This window comes from Callithrix jacchus, chromosome 20 (assembly GCF_049354715.1).
Source record: "Callithrix jacchus isolate 240 chromosome 20, calJac240_pri, whole genome shotgun sequence".
In the NCBI taxonomy this organism is placed as follows: Eukaryota; Metazoa; Chordata; class Mammalia; order Primates; family Cebidae; genus Callithrix; species Callithrix jacchus.
In genome coordinates this window covers 46042706-46068001 of record NC_133521.1, presented here as the reverse complement: position 1 = coordinate 46068001, position 25296 = coordinate 46042706, and the positions used below count along the sequence as shown (strand labels likewise).

At 56.2% G+C, this 25296-nt stretch overlaps 1 protein-coding gene across 1 annotated transcript in view; it reads right to left on the bottom strand.

Annotated features, from left to right (window-relative positions):
• ZNF469 (zinc finger protein 469) overlaps positions 1 to 24560 on the bottom strand; it is a 65947-nt gene extending 41387 nt beyond the window's left edge. The window contains exon 1 of the mRNA XM_035281895.3: positions 24267 to 24560. The gene's annotated coding sequence lies outside the window, so the exon portion shown is untranslated. The remainder of the gene's footprint in view (positions 1 to 24266) is intronic.
• Positions 24561 to 25296: the final 736 nt, after the last annotated feature.

The following is a 25296-nucleotide window of genomic DNA, read 5'->3' as shown; positions in this document are numbered from 1 at the left end:
CTCCCCACGCGGTGCCCCCATCTGTCTCACCACCGTCTTCCTCTCTCCCCACGCGGTGACCCCATCTGTCTCACCACTGTCGTCCTCTCTCCCCACGCGGTGCCCCCATCTGTCTCACCACCATTGTCCTCTCTCCCCACGCGGTGCCCCCATCTGTCTCACCACCATCTTCCTCTCCCCACGCGGTGCCCCCATCTGTCTCACCACCATTGTCCTCTCTCCCCACGCGGTGCCCCCATCTGTCTCACCACCATCTTCCTCTCCCCACGTGGTGCCCCATCTGTCTCACCACCATTGTCCTCTCTCCCCACGCGGTGCCCCCATCTGTCTCACCACCATTGTCCTCTCTCCCCACGCGGTGCCCCCATCTGTCTCACCACCGTCTTCCTCTCTCCCCACGTGGTGCCCCCATCTGTCTCACCTCCGTCTTCCTCTCCCCACGTGGTGCCCCCATCTGTCTCACCACCATTGTCCTCTCTCCCCATGCGGTGCCCCCATCTGTCTCACCACCATTGTCCTCTCTCCCCACGCGGTGCCCCCATCTGTCTCACCACCATCTTCCTCTCCCCACGTGGTGCCCCATCTGTCTCACCTCCGTCTTCCTCTCCCCACGTGGTGCCCCATCTGTCTCACCTCCGTCTTCCTCTCCCCACGTGGTGCCCCCATCTGTCTCACCACCATTATCCTCTCTCCCCATGCGGTGCCCCCATCTGTCTCACCACCATTGTCCTCTCTCCCCACGCGGTGCCCCCATCTGTCTCACCACCGTCTTCCTCTCCCCACGCGGTGCCCCCATCTGTCTCACCACCATTGTCCTCTCTCCCCATGCGGTGCCCCCATCTGTCTCACCACCATCTTCCTCTCCCCACGCGGTGCCCCCATCTGTCTCACCACCATTGTCCTCTCTCCCCACGCGGTGCCCCCATCTGTCTCACCACCATCTTCCTCTCCCCACGCGGTGCCCCCATCTGTCTCACCACCGTCTTCCTCTCCCCACGTGGTGCCCCATCTGTCTCACCACCATTGTCCTCTCTCCCCACGCGGTGCCCCCATCTGTCTCACCACCATTGTCCTCTCTCCCCACGCGGTGCCCCCATCTGTCTCACCACCATCTTCCTCTCCCCACGCGGTGCCCCCATCTGTCTCACCACCATCTTCCTCTCCCCACGCGGTGCCCCCATCTGTCTCACCACCATTGTCCTCTCTCCCCACGCGGTGCCCCCATCTGTCTCACCACCATCTTCCTCTCCCCACGTGGTGCCCCATCTGTCTCACCACCATTGTCCTCTCTCCCCACGCGGTGCCCCCATCTGTCTCACCACCGTCTTCCTCTCTCCCCACGTGGTGCCCCCATCTGTCTCACCTCCGTCTTCCTCTCCCCACGTGGTGCCCCCATCTGTCTCACCACCGTCTTCCTCTCCCCACGCGGTGCCCCCATCTGTCTCACCACCATTGTCCTCTCTCCCCATGCGGTGCCCCCATCTGTCTCACCACCATCTTCCTCTCCCCACGTGGTGCCCCATCTGTCTCACCACCATTGTCCTCTCTCCCCACGCGGTGCCCCCATCTGTCTCACCACCGTCTTCCTCTCCCCACGCGGTGCCCCCATCTCCCATCTGTCTCACCACCATCTTCCTCTCCCCATGCGGTGCCCCCATCTCCATCTTCCTCTCCCCACGTGGTGCCCCATCTGTCTCACCACCATTGTCCTCTCTCCCCACACGGTGCCCCCATCTGTCTCACCGCTGTCGTCCTCTCTCCCCACGAGGTGCCCCAATCTGTCTCACCACTGTCGTCCTCTCTCCCCACGTGGTGCCCCCATCTCCGTCTTCCTCTCCCCACGCAGTGCCCCCATCTCCATCTTCCTTTCCCCACGTGGTGCCCCATCTGTCTCATCTCCATCTTCCTCTCCCCATGCGGTGCCCCCATCTCCATCTTCCTTTCCCCACGCAGTGCCCCATCTGTCTCATCACCATCTTCCCCTCCACTGCACTCCTGTGCCTTCACGGTCCAGCTGTGGTGCCACCCACAGCACTCAGCATCCTGAGCATAAATGGGGTCAAGTTTTTGATCCACCTGTTCGTCTGGGTGAATCTGCTTACTGCACTAGACAGGATACTCTTGAAGGACAGGGAAGAGTAGGACAGGGTCAGCACTGTGCTTCTGATGCCTGGCACAATGCCTGGTGAACTGCAGTCACCATCTACCATCCATCCACCCACCCATCCATCTACCATCTATCCATCCATCTATCCATCCATCCATCCATCCATCCATGAACTCACCCATTCATCTACCCACCCACCCATGTACCCATCCGTCCACCCATCCATCTACCATTTATCCACCCATGCATCCATCCATCCATGAAATCACCCAACCACTCACCCACCCATCCACCCATCCATCCACCTACCCATCTATTCACCCAACCATCCACCCATTTATCAACCCATCCATCTACCCATGTATCCATCCATCCATCCATCCATCCACCCACCCATCTATTCACCCATTCATCCACCCAGCATCCATCCGTCTACCCATCCATCCATCCACCCATTTATCAATCCATCCATCCATCCATCCATCCATCCATCCATCCATGACCCACCCATCCATCCATTTATCCACCTATTCATCTACCCATCTAACCACCCGTCCATCCACCAGTTTGTTGACCCATCCACCCATACACACATACATGCATCCACCTACCCACCCACCCACCCACCCACCCATCCATGCATTCATTCCTCTATCCATCTGTCCATCACCAGGACTACAATATAGATCTTGGGCCCCCAAGTGCTCTCTTCTAGCCTTGGGTTACTGCAGGGCTGAAGGTGCTGTGGCACCCTGGAGTAAGCAACTGCCCTACCATCCCCCACTGCCCAGCCTCAACAGAGAGGCGCTGACGCTGTGAGGCTGTAAGCACAGTGCCCACGGTACCGTCTCCACTGCTTCGCACGCCCCTGTGCTGGAGAAGGGACAAGCTGTGCCTCTCTTGCATTTACTGTTGGTCATCTCTGGGTCCCATGGGAGAAAAACTGTACTCAGCCTTCTGGGGTCTAAACCCACTTTTATGCTTGAGACTACTGAGTGTCCAAGGGCCTCATGAGCCAGAGCCAGGGAGGGGCTGGGGTGGAGGGAGCCAGGCTTGGCCTCGTCTTTTTCCTGGAGTGGATCCTCCTGCATCCCTCCTCCAGTCCCCAGAAGCAACCCCTGGCCTATTGTTCAGCAGGGCTAATCTGCGCCCCTTCCATCTCCTGCCCCTGGCCACCCCGGGCCCTCTGCTGAGCCCCGAGTGATGGTAACCACTGTCCTGGGGTCACTGAAGATGCTCCCAGGTGATCCTGTGAACAGGATTTGAAGCGATTCTGCCCATTTTATCCAGAGGTGGCATGACCTGCCCAGAGACAGACAGACTACCGACCCACAGGCTGACCTTGGGTGCAGTCCCAGCTTGCCCTCAGCCTCTGGAATGGGGCCTTGCACTGCCGACCACCAGCTGACCCATGCCTGTGGGGACAGAGCTGGCTTTGGTCCTGCTGCTGCTTCTGCTCTGTTTTCACAGCTGAGAGGATGGACTGATGTGAGAAGTTGGGTCACGGGCCCCAGGAAGGCCATCGGGGCTCCGTGGGCTTAGAGGTTCTGGAAAGCAGGGATGAGTTAACCGCTTCCGTGACCCACAGCAGCTCTGGGCCTGCGCTCCTTCCTGGTCTAGTCAGCTCATGGGAGCAGCCGCAGGAGCTCTGACAGGTGTGACCCGTCAGGGCCTCAGTCTCCCCATCTGGAAAATGGAGCCACTGTCCCAGTAGGTTGATTTTGCAGCAGGGCTTCCAGCTGCCATGCCTGGGCACATTTTGCCGGGCTCAGCAGGTGGGGTCACAGGATGCTGAGGCTCCAAGGAGGGCAGATGAGGTCCCGTATGAGCGAGGGCAGAGCCAGAGCTCGAACTCAGGCCTGCTGACTCAGAAGCCCCCCTCCTTGCTGGGCGACCGTCCCCACCTGCCCTGAGGGCCATCAGCTCTGCTCCTCCCCAGTGATGGCACAATGGTGGGTGCTGCTGCTGGACAGCCAGCCCGGACACCACCTTCCTTCACGCACATCCCTGTGATGCTTCAGCCAGTCCTCACTTGCCCTGTGAGGCAGGCATGATGGTGGCCCCCATTTTCCCAACGAGGAGTACAGGCCCAGGAAGTGGAGGGACCTGCCTGGGGTCCCAGTGCTCCTGGTGTCCGGCCACCTCTCCAGGGATCTGCTTCTCCTGAGGTGGCCCCAGCCCTGGGTAGAGCCATGGGGAGGGAACAGCTGGAAGAGGGGCTACTGTCCTGGCTGCTGTCCCGGGACTCCATGCCTCCTGTGTGCCCCCTGCGAGATCGGGCATTGGCTAAGAAGGAAGGATTGGTAGCTCCATCCAGAGCGGAGAGGGTGCACAGCTGGCTCAGGCTACTGGTGTGAGGCTGGGGCAGGCCACATGTGGGGGCCACGGCTCATACCTGGTCCCAGCAAGGTCATTCTGCTATTGAAAGTGTGTGGTTTGCAGTGATTCTGAGCGGCTGGGAGGCACCACAGATACTCATTTCTGGCTCATGTGACAAAGTTGTCCAGGCCCCCCACTGGTCCACACATGAGAATGGCTCCCTCTGTTTTGCCCGACCCCCACACCTGGGCTTCTCATGCAGCCCCTTCCTGCCTGGCCCAGAGGCCACCTGCCTTTGTGACCTGTGGGCCCATAGGCCCAGTTTAAATTCAAACACTGTCATCTTGTAGCTGTGACTCTGGGCAAGTAATTGAATGTGGTCACAGTCCCATCAAGACGTGGGGTTTATCCTTGTCCCCGGAACCTGGCTGGCCATTGATCATTGGGATGCAGCGGAAGTGACGTCAGGGGAGTCTGGAGGCTTCACCATCACATAAGGGAGCAGAGGGGAGTGAGGGGCCCAGACCCAGCCTCAGACAACTGCCAGGCACACATACAGAACCTGCTGGGGCCAGCGGGCCACCTGCCAAAACCACCTGCCTGCCGAAACCGCCCGCCTGCCAAAACTGCCTGCCTGCCAAACTGCCAGCCAAATGCAGCCCCTGGGTGGGCCAGGATAGACCTGCAGAAGCGTGGCAGCCAACCTCAGACTCTCAGAACAGAGGAAACCATTGCTGTGTGAGCCTCAGGGGTGGGGCTGCTTGTTACACAGCAGTTGAGAGCTGCCATGGCTAATATCTCTCTGCTGTGTTTTCTTATCTGTTAAACGAGGTTAGAAATAGACACCTGGGGTGGGGGGGTTGCTGCAGGGATGAGATGAGGCAGTGCAGGTCACAGCAAGGGCTGACAAGTGACTGCCATCCTCTGCTTTGTTCATGACCCATGAAATTGACACTTTCCTCAGATCTGCCCTGACCTTTGGTCATGAATACCAACCCAGATGCCCTGGGCTGCTGCAAAGTATCCAAATCCAAGTCCATCCTGCTGCCCCATGTGTCCCTTCACCTGGGGCTCACGTGTCCCTTCACCTGGGGCTCACGTGTTCCTTCACCTGGGGCTCACATGTCCCTTCACCTGGGGCTCACGTGTCCCTTCATCTGTGGCTCACGTGTCCCTTCACCTGGGGCTCACGTGTCCTTTCATCTGTGGCTCACGTGTCCCTTCACCTGGGGCTCACGTGTCCCTTCATCTGTGGCTCACGTGTCCCTTCACCTGGGGCTCACGTGTCCCTTCACCTGGGGCTCACGTGTCCCTTCACCTGGGGCTCACGTGTCCCTTCATCTGTGGCTCACGTGTCCCTTCACCTGGGGCTCACGTGTCCCTTCATCTGTGGCTCATGTGTCCCTTCACCTGGGGCTCACGTGTCCCTTCACCTGGGGCTCACATGTCCCTTCATCTGTGGCTCACGTGTCTCTTCACCTGGGGCTCACGTGTCCCTTCACCTGGGGCTCACGTGTCCCTTCATCTGTGGCTCATGTGTCCCTTCACCTGGGGCTCACATGTCCCTTCATCTGTGGCTCATGTGTCCCTTCACCTGGGGCTCACATTTCCCTTCATCTGTGGCTCATGTGTCCCTTCATCTGTGGCTCACGTGTCCCTTCACCTGGGGCTCACGTGTCCCTTCATCTGGGGCTCATGTTTCTCCTCACCCATGGCTCATATGCTCCCTTCATCTGTGGCACACATGTCCCTTTGTGGCTCACATGTTCTCTTATTTATGGCTCATGTGTCCTTCATCTGTGGCTCATATGTTCCCTTCATCTGTGGCTCACATGTCCCCCTTAATCTGTGGCTCACACGTCCCTTCATCCATAGATCACATGTCCCTTCATCCATGGCTCACACCCACATCTATGGCTCATATGCTCTCTTGTCCATGGCTCCATGGTCCCCTTCATCCATGGCTCATGTGTTCCCTTCGTCCGTGGCTCACATGCCCCCCTTCATCTGTGGCTCATGTGTCCACCCTTTATCTGTGGCTCATATGTTCCCTTTATCCATGGATCATGTGTCTCTCATCTGTGGCTCACATGCCTCCCTTCATCTGTGGCTCATGTGTTTTCCTTCATCCGTGGCTCATGGTGTCTTGTGTGCATGGCCTGAACACAGTGGTCAGGAGTAGGGTGGAGCCTCTGTCCCTGCACCTGAGAGCAAGGCCCCTGACGCCAGGAGCCTGCGCCCCTGATGGGAGGCTGTGAAGCAAGAGCTGAGTTCCTCTCTTGACCTCGACTCTCACTCCCAGGCATAGTCTCCAAAGTGTCTGGGATGCACAGAGTCAGAGGCCGTCCGGAGTGGGGATTTCCAACATTCTAAGGCACTGACACGTTCGTTTAAATGACCAGAAGAAGACACCTTACAGAGGAGGATCAATCTCTCTCTCTCCTCACCTATATATCTACGTGTCTCTGTCACATCTATCTAATCCATTGTATCTATCTATCCCTTACTGATCTCCATCCATCCACCTACTGCACGCACACACACACACTACATACATAAATATCTATACAGATATTCAGATTTGGGTTTATATGATGGGGCAAAGACTGCTGACATTGAGATATATGACTTTGACCTTTAACTCCACGAGAATGCTGAAATGTACCAGCCCCACTGATCTTCCTCAGCTTCTCTTCCCTAGCAGTCTTCTTAGCTGTGACGAGGGCAGGCAGACCTATGTGACAAAGGGAAGGAGATGACGAAGGAGGAAAGGCACTCCCAGGCCATGAGCCCACAGTGGGGCTGACCCTGTCCCAGGTCCTGTGGGGGTGCATGGCCCAGTCTCACCAGACGGGGCACCATGTCCGTCCCAGGGCCATGGTGATTGCTTGAGGGTAGGCACAGGGTCTGCCAATGAGAGGCTTCCCTGGGACCTTTGCTGGAACTCACAGAAGCAGGTGATTTTGCTGTGCTGGCCGGATGGAGGCCTAAGCCCTGGGGGCCACTTAGCCTCCCTTCAGGAGGGTCTCTGCTTGGCCTCCCTGCAGGAGGGTCTCTCAAGTTTGGAGCTGATGTGCAGAAATGCAGAGCCAAGAGATGAAGAGATACCCACGGGCACTGTCTGAGAACCTGGATCCAGCTCTGCCAGAAGATTCTCTATTGTGCTCTATGAGTTGTTCTTCCGTCACTCGCACTTAACAGACCCGAGGTGCAAGCACCTGGGGAACACAGTTTGACTGCCACACTGGGAGTGGGGTTATGGGGAGCAGGGGCACGGAGTAGACGTGACTGAGGGTCCCGGGTCTGCCCTCGGACCTCAACTCTGCCACCTGCAGGAAGCCTGAGCACGTGGCTGGGAGGGCCTCACCTGCAGTGGGATGGCTCCAGAGTTCACCTGGGGCGGCCCCGGGTTGGGACCCTGGGACAGGTGCAGAAGTTGGGCATGGGGCCTTCCTGAACACAGCATGTGCTTTTGACCCATCCAGGCCGAAGTGTGGCCTGATGTGTGTCAACATCCTGTACCACAGACACCACGCGTGGCTGCAGCTCTTCCAGCTGGGGAATCGCCCAGCACAGAGTGAAGGATCACACAAGAGCTTCTGCCTCCAAGTTGTAATCCCTTCTCCTTGCTGGCCATGCAGCTCTGGGTAAGGCGTTCAGCCTCTGAGCCTCAGGTGGGAATGATAGCCTTGTAACGCTATCTACCCAGAGGGCTTCCATGAGGGTGCCTGACACCAGCGAACCTCAGCAGGTCAGAGCATGGTGCCTGACACGTCATACCCATGGGTGGAACACCGAAACCCAGTAACATCAGATATAGAATTTGTATTTGTACATACATGCAATTATATATTATTTATACAATAATACATAGAACATACAATGTTACTTAAGTATACATACAATAATAGCTCTATATCTATCTACCTATCTACCTATCCATCTATCCATCCACCCATCCATCCACCCACCTATCCATCCATCCATCCATTCACCCATCATCCACCCACCCATCCACCTGCCCATCCATCCACCCACCCACCCACCCATCCACCTGCCCATCCATTCACCTATCCACCCATCCACTATCCACCCACCCATCTATCCATCCACCCACCCATCCACCCACCCATCCACCTGCCCATCCATTCACCTATCCACCCATCCACTATCCACCCACCCGTCTATCCATCCACCCACCCACCCACTCATCCACCCACCCATCTATCTATCCACCCATCCACCCATCCATCCACCCACCCACCTACCTACAGACTCCCTGGCTGTCCGTTCCTCCTGGCTTCAACTTTCTGAAGTTCTGCCTATGGAGTTCACATGGAGGTAGAAGGGTCCCTAGGGCTGATGCACTCCTTGCGATGGGGGGCACCTGAGCCAACCTGAGGCTGAACTGGGCCTACCACTGGTATCGCAGGAAAGCCCAGATCCCAGAATGGAGAGGCTGGTGCAGGCAAAGCCCTTGTTGGGGCCAAGGCAAGCAAAGCTGCCCCAGAGAGCAGGGAGGGACGGGGTGAGTGAGTCCGGGTTGGTAAAGAGGTTCTGGTGCCTGCCCAGTGGTGGGCCCAGGTATCTGTGGGGACCATAAGAGAAGGACCACATGAAAGCCACGGTGACAGGGCTCCGAAGTGTCCAAGGGGGACTCCACATGCTCTGGTCATGCTCTGAGAGGCCCTGAGCCCCCCGTTCACTCAGGCCTTGCTCTGAACACCTGGATGCCTCCTGGCCTCCAGGGCCAAGAAATGACAAGGTACCCCCAGCATTCAACAAGCTCCCCAGCCGGCAGAGCAGACACCAGGCCCTACCTGGGGAGGGGCTGGGAGTGCAAGCCCTGCCTCACACCCCACAGGCCCGTCCTTTGGGGCCCCTGGCCACGTGGGCCACGTGCGCCTCAGTGCTCACGATGTGACTGACAGGCACCCTCAAAGACCGAGTCCAGGAGAATGTGACATGCTTCACAGATAATTTTTAAATTTGAAATGCAGACCACATGCTAACACGAAACTACTGTGCTTATGCTGGACTAAATGAAACGTGTCCTTAAAGCTCATTTCACCTCCTTTCTCATCCGAAGCACCTGAGCAGCTGAACCTGCTGTGGCTCAAAGCCGCTCCTCCCCGACAGCACTGGTATAAATCTGAGCCCCTCCCTCCCGAGGCCCCAGCCTTCGGGGTCCCCGATGACCTTTCTGGACACATGCCCCACCTGCTGTTGGAACCGTGACCGCCACTGCCACCCGCCACCCTGGCTTCTGGCTTTCAGACCAATTCCCAGCCACGCTGGTTGCCATCCGTGTCCTGGAGGCAGGAATTGTGACGCTTGGGTATGGGTGGGGAAACTGAGTGTGTGGAATACCTTGACAAAGCTCACAACTCCAGGGCTGACCCCCAGCCGAGCCCCTCCGTCTGCCTGGGCAGCTCAGCGCTGGGACGAGCCCATCCCTGCTCTTTCCTCCATGGGCTCCCGGGCTCTGCCCACCCTGGGCCACAGGGCACAGCAGGGCCTTGGGTCCCAGGCACCTCCCGCCTACGGCAGGCCCCCCGGTGCCCTATGGAGACTCTAATTACTCCCCAGGCACTGGTCCGGCGTAAACACAGCCCAGACATCCAAGGAAAGGAGGCTGCCGGCGCGGACAGCCTTGCCCAGAGCTAAATGCAGCTCCCAGCTCCGGGCAGGTCCTGAGCGCTCACCTAACAATCAGATGCCGCGGGCCCTGGGCTGACCCTGCTGTGGGCATGCTCCCACTCACTGGGAGTGACCGCTTGGCCAGGCACGGAGGGCTGCTGGCGGCCTTTCTTCCGCTGGGAGGGCGCTCCGGGGCGGGCGAGGCAGGAATGCACATGGGCTGGTCCGCGTTTATAATGTATTTATAGACTGGCTACAGCTGCCAGCCGCGTGGTACCCACGAGGTCAGCTTCCTGCCAGGCCGTGCAGCCAGATGTTTACTGAGATTGCAGAGACCAACCCACCCACACACGCCTGGACTTATCCCACATCCACGCTCTGTGGCCTCTCTGAGCCAGGGCCTGGCGGGCTCTGGGGCTCAGAGAGCTGGTGACAGTCACAACCCTCAGCAGGTGTCACTGCCTCAGGGACTTGGGACACATGGGACTTGGGACCAGCATGGTGACTCAGGACCAGCATGCAAAGCATAGATTTACGAGGGGGAAGGGAGGTGGGGGAGGGCATCTGCCTGGGAAGGGAGACTGTCTCAGAGGAAAGGCAGGGTGATGTTGGAGGTGGGTTTTGATGGGTGAATAGGAGTCTTCCAAGAATTCCAAGTAGAGATGAATAGCATGAGCAGAATGATCTGGTGGTGAGCACAGAAGTGGGGTGTCTGGGGACAGCAGCAGGTGCCTGAAACATAGCATCTAGGGATGAAGAGTTGAGGCTTTACAAGGGCCTCAAACCTCAGCGTGGGTAAAAATCACCAGGGCAGCCTGAGGTACAGACCCCAGGCCCAGCCCTAGTGATTTTCATTCGGCTGGGAGTCTGCAGTTTAACCAGCCCCTAAGGGGGTCTGACCCAGGCCCACTAATCCTATTTTAAGAAACTAACTCTCAGAGAAGAAAGAGATCCGTGATGGCCACAAAATTTGGGTGTGGCTTCTTGGAGAAAACAGTTAAGAAGGTTGTCAAGTGTGAGAAGGCTGGGCTGGCGACAAGGCACCTAAGCTTGGTATTTGGCATCAGGACTGCAAGGCAGAAGGGCACTCAGAGACCCTGGGGGCAGGCTGAGCTCCTCAGGCAGCGGCCATGGGCACACGTGGTCACAGAGTGCTTGCACGTGGTGGGCCAGAATCAGGATGCAGCACAAGAAGAGAACACAGGCCACCTCCTGAGAGAGCCAGCAAGGAGAATGTGAACTCACTCATCTTTGTATCAATTACACGTGGAATGAGGATACTTTGTAGATACAATTCATTTCACCTGTTTCTTTACATCCTTTTTAATGTGGCTGCAAAGTCCCTTGGGTAGCTTGCATTTGTAGCCTGCATAAGACACTGTATCATGTTATACACCCGTATCATATAATACTGTAGCACGTTATACACCCATATCGTATAATACTGTAGCACGTTATACACTCCGTATCATATAATACTGTAGCACGTTATACACCCATATCGTATAATACTGTAGCACGTGATACACCTGTATCATATAATACTGTAGCACGTGATACACCCGTATCGTATAATACTGTAGCACGTGATACACTCCGTATCATATAATACTGTAGCACGTTATACACCCGTATCGTATAATACTGTAGCACGTTATACACCCGTATCGTATAATACTGTAGCACGTTATACACTCCGTATCGTATAATACTGTAGCACGTTATACACTCCGTATCGTATAATACTGTAGCACGTTATACACTCCGTATCGTATAATACTGTAGCATGTTATATACCCGTATCGTATAATACTGTAGCACGTTATACACTCCATATCGTATAATACTGTAGCACGTTATACACTCCGTATCGTATAATACCGTAGCACGTTATACACTCCGTATCGTATAATACCGTAGCACGTTATACACTCCGTATCGTATAATACCGTAGCACGTTATACACCCGTATCGTATAATACTGTAGCACGTTATACACTCCATATCGTATAATACTGTAGCACGTTATACACCCGTATCGTATAATACTGTAGCACGTTATACACCCGTATCGTATAATACTGTAGCACGTTATACACTCCATATCGTATAATACTGTAGCACGTTATACACTCCATATCGTATAATACTGTAGCACGTTATACACCCCATCGTATAATACAGTAGCACGTTACACACCCATGCTGTATAATACGGTAGCATGTTATACACCCGTGTCGTATAATACTGTAGCACGTTATACACTTCATCGTATAATACTGTAGCACGTTATACACCCCATTGTATAATACTGTAGCACGTTATACACCCGCATCATATAATACTGTAGCGCGTTATACATCCCATCGTATAATACTGTAGCACGTTATACACCCGTGTCATATAATACTGTAGCACGTTATACACCCCATCGTATAATACTGTAGCACGTTATACACCCGCGTCGTATAATACTGTAGCACGTTATACACCCCATCGTATAATACTGTAGCACGTTATACACCCGCGTCGTATAATACTGTAGCACGTTATACACCCGCGTCGTATAATACTGTAGCACATTATACACCCATATCGTATAATGCTGTAGCACATTATACACCCCATTGTATAATACTGTAGCACGTTATACACCTGTGTCGTATAATGCTGTAGCACGTTATACACCCCATCGTATAATACAGTAGCACGTTACACACCCATGCTGTATAATACGGTAGCATGTTATACACCCGTGTCGTATAATACTGTAGCACGTTATACACCCCATTGTATAATACTGTAGTACGTTATACACCCGCATCATATAATACTGTAGCACGTTATACACCCCATCGTATAATACTGTAGCACGTTATACACCCCATTGTATAATACTGTAGTACGTTATACACCCGCATCATATAATACTGTAGCACGTTATACATCCCATCGTATAATACTGTAGCACGTTATACACCCGTGTCATATAATGCTGTAGCACGTTATACACCCCATCGTATAATGCTGTAGCACGTTATACACCCGCATCATATAATACTGTAGTACGTTATACACCCCATCGTATAATGCTGTAGCACATTATACACCTGCGTCATATAATACTGTAGCACGTTATACACCCCATCGTATAATACTGTAGCATGTTACACACCCGCGTCGTATAATACTGTAGCACGTTACACACCCGTGTCGTATAATACTGTAGCACGTCATACACCCGTATTGTATAATACTGTAGCACGTTACACACCCGTGTCGTATAATACTGTAGCACGTTACACACCCGTATCGTATAATACTGTAGCACGTTACACACCCGTGTCGTATAATACTGTAGCACGTTACACACCCGTATCGTATAATACTGTAGCACGTTACACACCCGTATCGTATAATACTGTAGCACGTTACACACCCGCGTCGTATAATACTGTAGAACGTTATACACGCCGTGTTGTATAATACTGTCACACGTTATACACCCATATTGTATAATGCTGTAGCATGTTATACACCCCATTGTATAATACTGTAGCACGTTATACACCCCATCGTATAATACTGTAGCACATTACGCACCTGCATCGTATAATACTGTAGCACGTTATACACCCCATCGTATAATACTGTAGCACATTACGCACCTGCATCGTATAATACTGTAGCACGTTATACACCCGTGTCGTATAATACTGTAGCACGTTATACACCCCATCGTATAATACTGTAGCACATTATGCACCTGCATCGTATAATACTGTAGCACGTTATACACCCGTGTCGTATAATACTGTAGCACGTTATACACCCCATCGTATAATACTGTAGCACATTACGCACCTGCATCGTATAATACTGTAGCACGTTATACACCCCATCGTATAATACTGTAGCACGTTATACACCCCATCGTATAATACTGTAGCACGTTATACACCCCATCGTATAATACTGTAGCACGTTATACACCCCATCGTATAATACTGTAGCACGTTACGCACCCGCGTCGTATAATACTGTAGCACGTTATACACCCGTGTCATATAATGCTGTAGCACGTTATACACCCGTATCGTATAATACTGTAGCACGTTATACACCCGTGTCATATAATGCTGTAGCACGTTATACACCCGTATCCTATAATACTGTAGCACGTTATACACCCGTATTGTATAATACTGTAGCACGTTACACACCCGTGTCGTATAATACTGTAGCACGTTACACACCCGCGTCGTATAATACTGTAGAACGTTATACACGCCGTATTGTATAATACTGTCACACGTTATACACCCATATTGTATAATGCTGTAGCATGTTATACACCCCATTGTATAATACTGTAGCACGTTATACACCCCATCGTATAATACTGTAGCACATTACGCACCTGCATCGTATAATACTGTAGCACGTTATACACCCCATCGTATAATACTGTAGCACATTACGCACCTGCATCGTATAATACTGTAGCACGTTATACACCCGTGTCATATAATACTGTAGCACGTTATACACCCCATCGTATAATACTGTAGCACATTACGCACCTGCATCGTATAATACTGTAGCACGTTATACACCCCATCGTATAATACTGTAGCACGTTATACACCCGCGTCATATAATACTGTAGCACGTTATACACCCCATCGTATAATACTGTAGCACGTTACGCACCCGCGTCGTATAATACTGTAGCACGTTATACACCCGTGTCATATAATACTGTAGCACGTTATACACCCCATCGTATAATACTGTAGCACGTTATACACCCCATCGTATAATACTGTAGCACGTTATACACCCCATCGTATAATACTGTAGCACGTTACGCACCCGCGTCGTATAATACTGTAGCATGTTACACACCCATGTTGTATAATACGGTAGCATGTTATACACCTGCGTCGTATAATACTGTAGCACGTTACACACCCATGTTGTATAATACGGTAGCATGTTATACACCCGTGTCGTATAATATTGTAGCACGTTACGTGCTCGTGTTGTATAATACTGTAGCTCGTGTCGTATAATACTGTAGCAAGTTATGCACCCGTGTTGTATGATACGCCCTGTGTCGTATAATACCATAGCACATTATACACCCATATCGTATAATACTGTAGCACATTAAACACCCGTATTGTATAATACTGTAGCACGTTATACACCCGTGTCGTATAATACTGTAGCACGTTATACACCCGTATCATATAATACTGTAGCACGTTATACACCTGTATCATATAATACTGTAGCACATTATACACCCATATCATATAATACTGTAGCATGTTATATACCCGTATCATATAACACTGTAGCACGTTATACACCCGTGTCGTATAATACTGTAGCACGTTATACACCCGTATCATATAATACTGTAGCACGTTACACACCCGCGTCATATAATACTGTAGCATGTTATACACCCGCGTCGTATAATACTGTAGCACGTTATACACCTGTATCATATAATACTGTAGCATGTTACACACCGGCATTGTATAATACTGTAGCACGTTATACACCCGTATCATATAATACTGTAGCACGTTACACACCCGCGTCATATAATACTGTAGCATGTTATACACCCGCATCGTATAATACTGTAGCACGTTATACACCTGTATCATATAATACTGTAGCATGTTACACACCGGCATTGTATAATACTGTAGCACGTTATACACCCGTATCATATAATACTGTAGCACGTTACACACCCGCGTCATATAATACTGTAGCATGTTATACACCCGCGTCGTATAATACTGTACCACGTTATACACCTGTATCATATAATACGGTAGCATGTTATACACCCGTATCATATAATACTATAGCATGTTATGCATTACATAACCCATGTTAATTGTCCTACACGTCTTTATGTGAATTACACTTTATTATATTATGTTGTATATCATATTACACTATATTTTTCTAGCTATTTCTATTGGTGAGCTCTGACCCATAGGCTGCAAACCCAGCCTGCACAGGATTCAAAACACTCTTAAAAATGTCAAGCCAAGAGAATTTATGTAACAGTTCAGCTAGGCGTCTTTTGAAAGCTGATGAGATGTGGCCGCCATCAGCCTGTCTCCTTGCATCTCCCTCGAGGATGTGTCGGGCGCTGGCAGGGGGCCAGACCACACTGCTCCCTGCTGCCTCCTATCCTCTGGCCCCACCTGTCCCAGGAGCCTTCCTACCTGCATAGGTGGGAGGCTCCCACCCTGAGGCATTGAGCCTGTACCTCGAGGAACCATTCAACCCTTCACTTGATGAAGAGGACACCACGGCCACAGAGGGATGCCTCTTGCCTCGAGTAGCAGAGACAGCGAACCCTCAGAATCTGTTCCAAATGATGGCCCTGAATTCACTGTTCCCCAGGGCTTTGCCCAGGGTCAGACTTGAGCCCGTGGGTGGTGGGACTTGGGAAATGTGGCCAGCCAAGCACAGTCACACGGAGCAACTGCCCTGGCTCTGCCCCTCCTCCCAAGCGAGAGGTGGCAGCTTTGAATCCCAGGAGCTCCAAGCCCTGGGTGCTGCCCAGCTCTTTCCATTCTCCATTGGGTGCTGGCATCCAGACCCTATAGGTGGTGCCCTGTCTACGCCACCTCAGCACCACTGGGGTGCTTTCCACATCTCATCACTCCACTGTGAAGTGGGGAAACTGAGGCTTTGGGGAGCTTGCCCACAGTCTCGCGGGCAGCAGCTGGCACCATGGGATTCTACAGCACACCTCCCAGCTGTGATTCCATGATGTGGGTGGAGGGCAGGCGGAGCTGGTCCCATCTCCAGGGCAGCGGCCCGGTTTGGAGAAGCTGGTGCAGGCCATTCACCCAGGCCTATGGTGTGGGCGGCTGCCTGGGTCGGGTCTTCCGGGGCTGCTGACCATGAGATGCCAGGGGTTCCGGTTCAGCCAGGAGGAATGTGTCTCTGTGCCTTTGCCTATGCCTCTTCCTTTGCTTGGAATGCGCTCTCCCATCTGGAGTGTGAAACTCACCCAGCTCAGAGGCGCCTTGGCCCCGGAGCCTGTGTCAGCTCCTCACACACAGGACGGTCTCCCTAGTCTACCTGCTGGCTTCTGCTGTCTGGAGGGGCTGCTTGGGGGCAGTGCCCGGTGGTGTCCGCAAGTTGGCACTGCGGTCGTCCCCGCGAGGAGGCTGTTTTCTCCAGCTGAGCGTAGCTGACAGTGCAGGAAAAGTCAGCCTGCCTAGGAAGGGGACACTGAGGCCTCCTCGAGGGTGTGTCCAAGTGAGACCCAGGTCAGGACTCGCAGGGGGTTCCCAGGCAGAGAGGCCTCCTCCTGCTTGGTTGGAGAAGACGTGCAGTGCTCGTGGACCCCACGTCAGGTTACACAGTCTGGCCTGCCTCCCTCAGCTCCTGACTGCTCCCCACTGGGTGGGCTCTGGGCGGGTGGTTGGAACCATGGGAGCTCAGCTGGTGGGTACCCCTACCTACTCCCATGTGCATCCAGAACTGGGGAGGCCCCATGGGACAGGTCCCGGGACCCGCTGGGCCCACGGTGAGACAGGCCTGAGCTGAACCCCGTGACCACCCACCCTCCGTGCGCCCTCTGCCTGGAGGACGCAGGAATGTTGTGGATTTCCCGGAGTAAGGGTCAGTTCAGAGCCAGGGCCTAGTGGTCCCCAAAAGGTCTGATTATTTCTTTCTCCTTGACACGTAACCACCCTGGAAAAAGGCCAGGGGTCCCTGGGGAGGAGGCTGTGGAAGGACGAGAGGCATCATCTCTGACAGCGCAGCGGGGCCCCTCCCCAAGCTGACCCGGCCTCACTCAGGGTCCCTGTGAGGAAGACACTGTGCTCTGCCTCAGGACTCCAGGGAGGGACAGCAGGTGAGCCCTGAAGACTGCACCATCATTCAAAGACACAGCTTTGGGGTCCCGATGGCCTCTCACTTGCTTGCCTTGATTTCCACACTCAGGGCAGATTTGATCCTGGCCCCATTCCCCGTCTTTGGTCCTGAGCCAGAGCCTCCCCTCCCTGGGCCTGGTCTCTTCACCCACAGAGGCGGGGTAAGAGGTTCCCACCACAGACACACTGGTGGGAATGGAATGGTGCTGCTGTTGTGGGAAATTGCCCAGCATCTTGAAGGCCAGTGTGGCGGTGGGATGTGGGCTTCCACTCCTAGGAACCCACCCAGGAGAGATGAAAATGGGTGTCCGCACAGAGGCGGGACGCACATGCTCACAGCAGCTCGATTCACAACAGCCAGACAGCGGATACAAGCCAGGTGTGTGACGCAGGAGGGGTGTGTGCACAAAAGGTGCTCTGTCCACGCACGGAACAGTGCTCAGCCTCAAACAGGAAGGACGTGCTGACTCCCACCGCGCAGCCACGGACCCTGCTGAGCGACAGAGCCGCTCACAAAAGAGGAGGGTGTAGGAACCACGCACTCCAAGTGTCCAGAAAGGACAAATTCACAGACCGGAAGGAGCGGCTGCTCGGTGCTGGCGGAGGGGAACAGGGAGGGACTTCTTCACAGCCATGGGTTTTTTTTAGGGTGATAAAAACGTTCTAGAACTGGATGTGGTGATGTTTGTACAATCTTGTGAGTACCCTAAAAGCCCCTGAACTGCACGCCTTACGAGAGTGCTTCTGTGACGAGGAGCTGTACAGACACCTCTGTGCAAAAGGTCCCTACAGTGAGGGGCTGGGGAAGGCACAGAGAGCCTGGCACCTGCTCCCCAGCTTCTACAGAGGGCCCGCTTCCTCCACATGCACACCCGGGGGTGCTGGCTCCCACGCCCCCTCTGGTCAGGACCTTAGCAAGCCCACATTCCTGCCCTGCCCGGAATGCAGAGAAGCTCCATTCTGAGGCCTCCCAGTGGGCAGTGCCCGGCTGGCCTCGTCCAGGCCTGGAGAAGCAGGCTCTGTTTACACACAGCTACCTTGGCCCGGCAGCCCCTGAGGAATGCGGAAAACCCCTCTCAGGGACGTTCCCAACGGTCACATTCTGCAGGCGGCCGCCAGCCTGGCCGGTCGGAAAGCCTCACAGCCGCTCATGAATGTGGACTCTGTTTGGCCGCTGGCTGGGATGCTGGCCCCGCGAACAGCCCAGAGACAGGACAGACACTGTGAGCAGGCGGCCCGGGGACGGAATGTCCCCCATCCTGACTCTGGCTCCGGCCGAGGGTGGGGAGTGGCAGGAGTGGCCCCGGGCACAGCTCCCTCGCTCAGCCGGGCGCTCGCTGCTCATTCATCCCTCCACCCACCTGCTGCTCCGCAGCCTCCTCTCCAGGGAGCCTTTCTGCAGCCGCTCTGGGGGTGCAAAGAGACTCCAGGGCCGTGTGCCCTGCTTCGTAATGCAAACAGCTGCCCTGTCCTGGTGGCGTGGCTGGGAGGGCTGAGTGAAGCTCGGCCCCAGAGCTCCGAGGCCTTCAAGCCCATGTTCTTTCCACCTGAGGGGCCGCTCAACCTGATCTGAGGCTGGGGATGAGACGGGCCCTTGGCCCCCAGTTCCTCCAGTGCAGGCGACAGAGCTACTCTTGCTGCAAGAGACAGGGTGGCGGGAGCCCCAGGTCCACCAACCAGGCTGGGCAGGTGAGCGCCCAGTGTTCCCCAGACACGCTGAGGCCCCCCAGCCTGGCTGTGGACTCTCCTTGCTGGTCACAAACGGAGCTTATGTTTGGAATTCTCCTCCCCAAGGCCAGCTCCTGTTAAACCACTGTGTGATTCTGAGACCACTTCACTCCTGGCAGGGCTGGGTGAGTAATGAGAGGAAGCCGATAGTTTGACGCCGGTCACAGGGCCCAAGCCCCCACATCGTCATCGCTGATCTCACTTTTTGGTCCTCTGGCCTTGGGACCAGCGACGACCACAAGCAGCCTTGAGGGGGTGGGGTGCACTTTGAAGAACATCTGGAGGCCGTGCTGACTGCGGCCGGCCGGGGCTGGCCGGGCCTGAGTCCCCAGCACCCGGGGTGTGTCCTGCCTGCCGCTTCCCACCCCGCCCCGAAGCCGGCCTGGTGAACCCAAGCGGGGAGAATCGGGAGTGACGGGGACTCACAAGAATGAGGGGCCTGGACGGCTGACAGCACCTGATGAGGGCTGAGGGGACTGGAGCTGGAGATGACAGCTGCCACTCTCTGGCCTTGGGGAGCAGCTTCTGCAGGCACGAGGGAGGGGGTGGCATGGGTCTTCAGAGGTGAGGATGGCAGTCCACACCCAACCTGGGGCTGCCTCGGGGCTCTGGGTGTCTAGCACAAGGCGCTTCTCTGGGTGGCCACAGTCTTAGAGGCTGTGGAGGCCCGCCGAGTAGACTATGGACTGGGGGTCCGTGTACAGTGAACTGTACTAGCCCACCTTTCCTTCTACCCAGGAAAACAGAGGTCCTTAGCTCTGACGTATAAGACTGTGCTCACTCCTGAGGACAGCACCTGCCACCCCCACTATGGCCTCGGCCAATGGCAAGCATGGGGAGGGAGCCGCTAAAGACACAGGCTCTGGGCAACTCCAAGGCTACCTCACAGAGCCCCATCCTCAAGGGACTGCCCCCCGTCTTCTACCATGCTCGGTCCGGCTCCCTGTGCATAGCAGGTCAGCTCCATCAGAGAACGAGGTTGGCTCCTGCGGGTCAGTCACGAGGCCTGGGAGCTTAAAGCCACTTGGAGAAGGCTTGACCTGGGAGCAGCTGGTCTCTGTGTGTGTGTGGATGGAGGTGCATCTGGAAAGGAATCACTAGAGGGCCCTGGCCAGTGCCTGCTGAGCCCGGGGAGAAGGGGTCTGGCCTGAACAGGGCCCCTTCGTCAAGGGGGATGGCCTAGCAGGGTGGATGGGCCACTGACAATGGGAGGTGGGAGGCAGGATGGGTGAGGGCGGCAGGGAGAGGAGGGGATGTTACCACGAGGGTGGGGGTGACATCCAGGGGAGTGGCACAGGCAGTCTCCTGTGGCGATGGGGCGGACAGTGGGGTCCCAGGCAGGAGGCCGGGAGGGAGAGCACCCATCCTGAGATGGACCCGTGGGGATCCTTGTCGGGGAGGAGATGGACCCGTGGGGATCCTTGTCGGGGAGGAGATGGACCCGTGGGGATCCTTGTCGGGGAGGAGAACAGGGCTGGACTGAGGCCTCGAATGCAGGACACTGCGCATGGCCGCCGCTCATGGTGAGCAGAAGGACGGCTCATCACGCTCTCCCAGGTCTCCTCCCTGCCTGCATGTCTAGAATGAACCAAAGCAAGGGGTCCAGCTGGGAGGGAAGATTGGGACGGCGGCGCCCACGGGACCGTGCTGTGTGTGCCTGGCCAGCATTGCTGCTCACTGTGGTGGCTTCCATCCAGGCTTTTAGCTGGTACCTGGCACTGCTCAGGCCTTTCCCACCTTCAGAACCCTCTCCAGAGTCTCCCCAAACCCATGGGGTGAGGCCACAGCAGCTGGCACCTCCTGAGCGCTTGTGGTGTGCCAGGCCCGCGCCAGGGTGCTCCACACACCAGCCAATCCCACGGACCCTTGTGAGGACTCCCCAGTTTTCTGATGAGAAATCAAGCCCCAGAGAGGTTTGGTCACTCACTAAAGGCTGCACAACCCCTAGAAGCTGTTTCCAGAGCTGGCCTCTCAACCACTGCACAGCTGCTCCCCACATCGTCAGCCCCACATCGTGGACAAGGAGGCAGGCAGGGTAACAGATTATTATTATGATTTTTGAGACAGGGTCTCACTCTATCACGCAGGCTGGAACGGAACGGCACAATCACCATTCATTGCAGCCTTAAACTCCTGGGTTCCAGCGATTCTTTCTCTTCAGCCTCCCTAGTAGCTGAGAGTACAGGTGCACGCCACCATGCCTGGCTAACTTACTTTAATTTCTTTTTTTAGTCGAGATGGGGTCTCGCTGTGTTGCCCAGGCTGACCTCAAACTCCTGGGCTCAAATGACCCTCCTGTCTCAGTCTCCCAAAGTGTTGGGATTACAGGTGTGAGCCACCATGCCCAGCTGGTAACCGAATTCTTAGTAGGAGTCAGACCCAGAAGGGAGGGTGGGGGCTTGTCTCGGAAGCATCTGGGCTAGAGTGTGTACAGTGGCCTGATATTGAGGGAGCCACAGGTGGTGGAGAGACTCCAGGAGAAAGGAGAGGACATCTCCGCTTCTAGGCCACCCTGGTGTTCAGGCTTACTTCCATTCAGCAAATCTGAGGAAAGAGCAGAGACCCACTGAATTTCTCCCAGGGAAGGTGGCAGGATGGGCCCTGGCGTGGAATGTCAAATCAGAAATGACCTGAAGAGACCCGGCACAAAAGGGAAGATCATCTCTCTATTAAAGTCTCCAAAGGCAGCCACGTGTAAGAGCTGAGCTGCCGTGCGGCGTGCTGCTCCAGGACAGTGGACCAGAGTCGGCAGAAACAAGGAGGAGGCTGTTGGCGCGACCTGAAGCAGGGCGGTCTCATCACGTTCCAGCTTCCGTGCATTCCAGCTGTAGGACTGCAGGAATGGCTGGAACAGGCTGCGGTGATGGAGAGTGAGTTCCCCATCACTGGAGGTATCAAAACAGAGTCAATAACCTGGAGGCAGCAGGGTCTGGTGGAGACCGAAGCACTGATGAGGGGGTTGAAGTTTATGACCCCCAAATTTCCCTGACTCTGAAATCCTGGGACTTCCTGCTTTGCACACTGCCCAGGGCTGCCAGCCTCCAGCTGCTTCAGTCTCACACCCATCACCTTTGCTTCCCAGCATGAGACTCTGCAGGGGCCCTGGGTGCCCTATGAGAAGACCTGGGCCTTCCTCTTTGCCTCAGATACTCTCTCCCTCTTTTCTATTTGCAGGGAGGAATGATTGGCTCTTGGTGAGCTCTGTCCTGTGGCATGGGACCTGCCAGGCACATGGCATGAAAGGCACGTCCCTCCCAGGCCACCTCCTCCGAGGCCGAGGCCCAGGCCGCCCTGGCTGCCCTTCCTAAACCTGCAGCTCCGCCCCAGCTCCGCCTCCCTGCTCAGCCCTCACGGTCCCATCCAGGCACTTCCCTGTTTATCTTGTTTATTTGCAGGAATGCAGGGCTCTTGGCTGTGCTGGGGGCACCTAAGACAGTCTGGGCACTGAGAGGACCTCAGGACGCCTTTGTCTACCCAACGGGCAGAAGGGAACTAGAGTCGGTCTTGGCAGAACGGGCAGGGGCTGTCCACCACGTGCTACCTTCCCAGCGTGGGCCCACCCTGACCACCTTCATCTAATACTGAACTCAGGACGTGAGGTTTAAATGAGTAGCACGTGGCACACTCCCGTGCCCAGCATGGCTCAGGCTGGGGATGAAGCAGTTAACCGCCTCGGCCGCAGGAGCGGACTTGGCAGCTGAGCGGCCCCAGAGCCTCTGCTGCCCGCCCCCGCCACACCCGACCTGTCCCTCCGCCCTCGGCCCAGGGTGCAGGGACAAGGTCTGGGTGGCTGAGGGGTCCCCCCAGCCCCGCTGGCCTTCCCTTCCGACCGCCGCCACGCGGGGCGCCGTGTCCCCATGGGTCTAGACGTCCAACCAACTTCCCGGCTCCGCAGGAGCCTCTGGGGGCGCACGGCGATGGGTGGGGGCACAGCGTGGCCTCCCCGCAGGAGCCTGGCGGCGTCGAGCCCCCAGGGTCGGCTTCAAAGCTCTCACCCCAGTCACGGGCGCTGACACAGCCGACGCGCCAGTCTGTGCCGCCCTCGGAGCGCTGCAGGGCCAGCACGCCTGGGCGGGCGGCCTGGAGGAGGCGGCGGCACGGCACGGCCCGGGCACCCACAGCGGATCCGACCCACGATGAATGGGCCGCCCGCGCCTCAGTCCCCACGCCCCGCTCCCGCCGTCCCGCCCAGAGGCCCCGCTGCCCGCGCTGCGCTCCCCGGCCCCAGCCAGCCCCGGCGCTTCACACGCTGCCCGCGGAGCCCATCCTCGGCGCTGCCAACGCTCCGGGCAAGGCGGCGGCCCGGCCCGGCCCGGCCCGGCCCCAGGCGCTCTCATCCCCGCACGTCCGCCCGGGCAGGCGAGGTCTGGGTGAAGGGGAGCCGGGCCGGGCGCTGCGAGCGCAGGGAGCGTCCCCGAGGGCGAAGGAGCGGAGCCGGGTCGGGACCCTCGAGGGGCGCGGCGCAGCCCGGTGATACCCCCGCCCGGCATTCCAGCCCCGGCTCCCCTGGGCACCGCGCGCCCGGGCAGCGCATCCGCACTCACCTCCTCTCCGAGGCCCGCTCCGCGCGCCACGCCGGCGGCCGCCAACGAGCTCCCGGCCCCGCCGCTCCAGCGCTCAGCTGCAGAGGCGCCGTCCTCATCCCGACCGCAGGCCCGCCCGGGCCGCGCAGACGGGCCGCCCGCCCGCCGGGCACCGAGCCGCCCTGCCGCGCGCTGCTCCTCGGGGTGGGGTGGGAGGAGAGGGAGCGGCCGCGGGCGCCTCTGGCCAGCCCTGCAGCTCCAGCCCCGGGCCGGGTGTTGGGAAGGCCGGACGCCGGCCGGGCGGCTGCGGGGTCTGCCCCCCGGAGGCTGGGGCGGCTTAGGTTACAGACTCCGCCGCCCCCGCACCCTCCCCCACGGCTGTTTTTAGCGCCGCTTTTCCTAGGTGTTCGTTTCAGGGGACCCACCAGCGATGGGGGAACCCAAGGCATTGCTCCCTGAACCCCCTCTCCACCCTCCCCGGCCAGCCCACCCCCAGATTGGCAGGCTTGCTGCTCAGATGGAAACGCTGGACTTAGCACAACTTACAAAACGGCTGCCATAATTCTACCCATGTGGCTTCCAGTGGCTGCTCCATCCCCATCCCTGGGCTCCGCAGCAGCTCCCCCCCACCCCTGCCCGGGTGCCCACACAGGACATGCTCGCCTAGTGCTGCTGTCGGGTGGTTGGGGAATGTCCCACCTGGCACCTGGCACCTGCCTGGTCAAGTTGGGTTTGAGTGGCCTCCGTTGGCCCTGGAAGGCACCATAGGGAGGGGCCCATGGGGTACTTTCTCCTGCATGGGAGCTAACATTGCCCCAGACCTTTGCGTCTCCACTTGGGGACCCTCCGTCCAACCCTGGGACTGACCCGGACTGGCCTGTGAGTTCTGCAGCATTGCTGGGGGTGGGGGGTGCTAGGAGCCATGCAGGCCCCTAGACAGGGAGAGGGCCTCACCGGTCATGCGTGCAACAGCTCCATTCACGGCCAAGGAAACCAAGGCCTGGAGAAGAGAAGGGACTTGGCCAACTCATCCCCAGCTATCCCAGGCAAA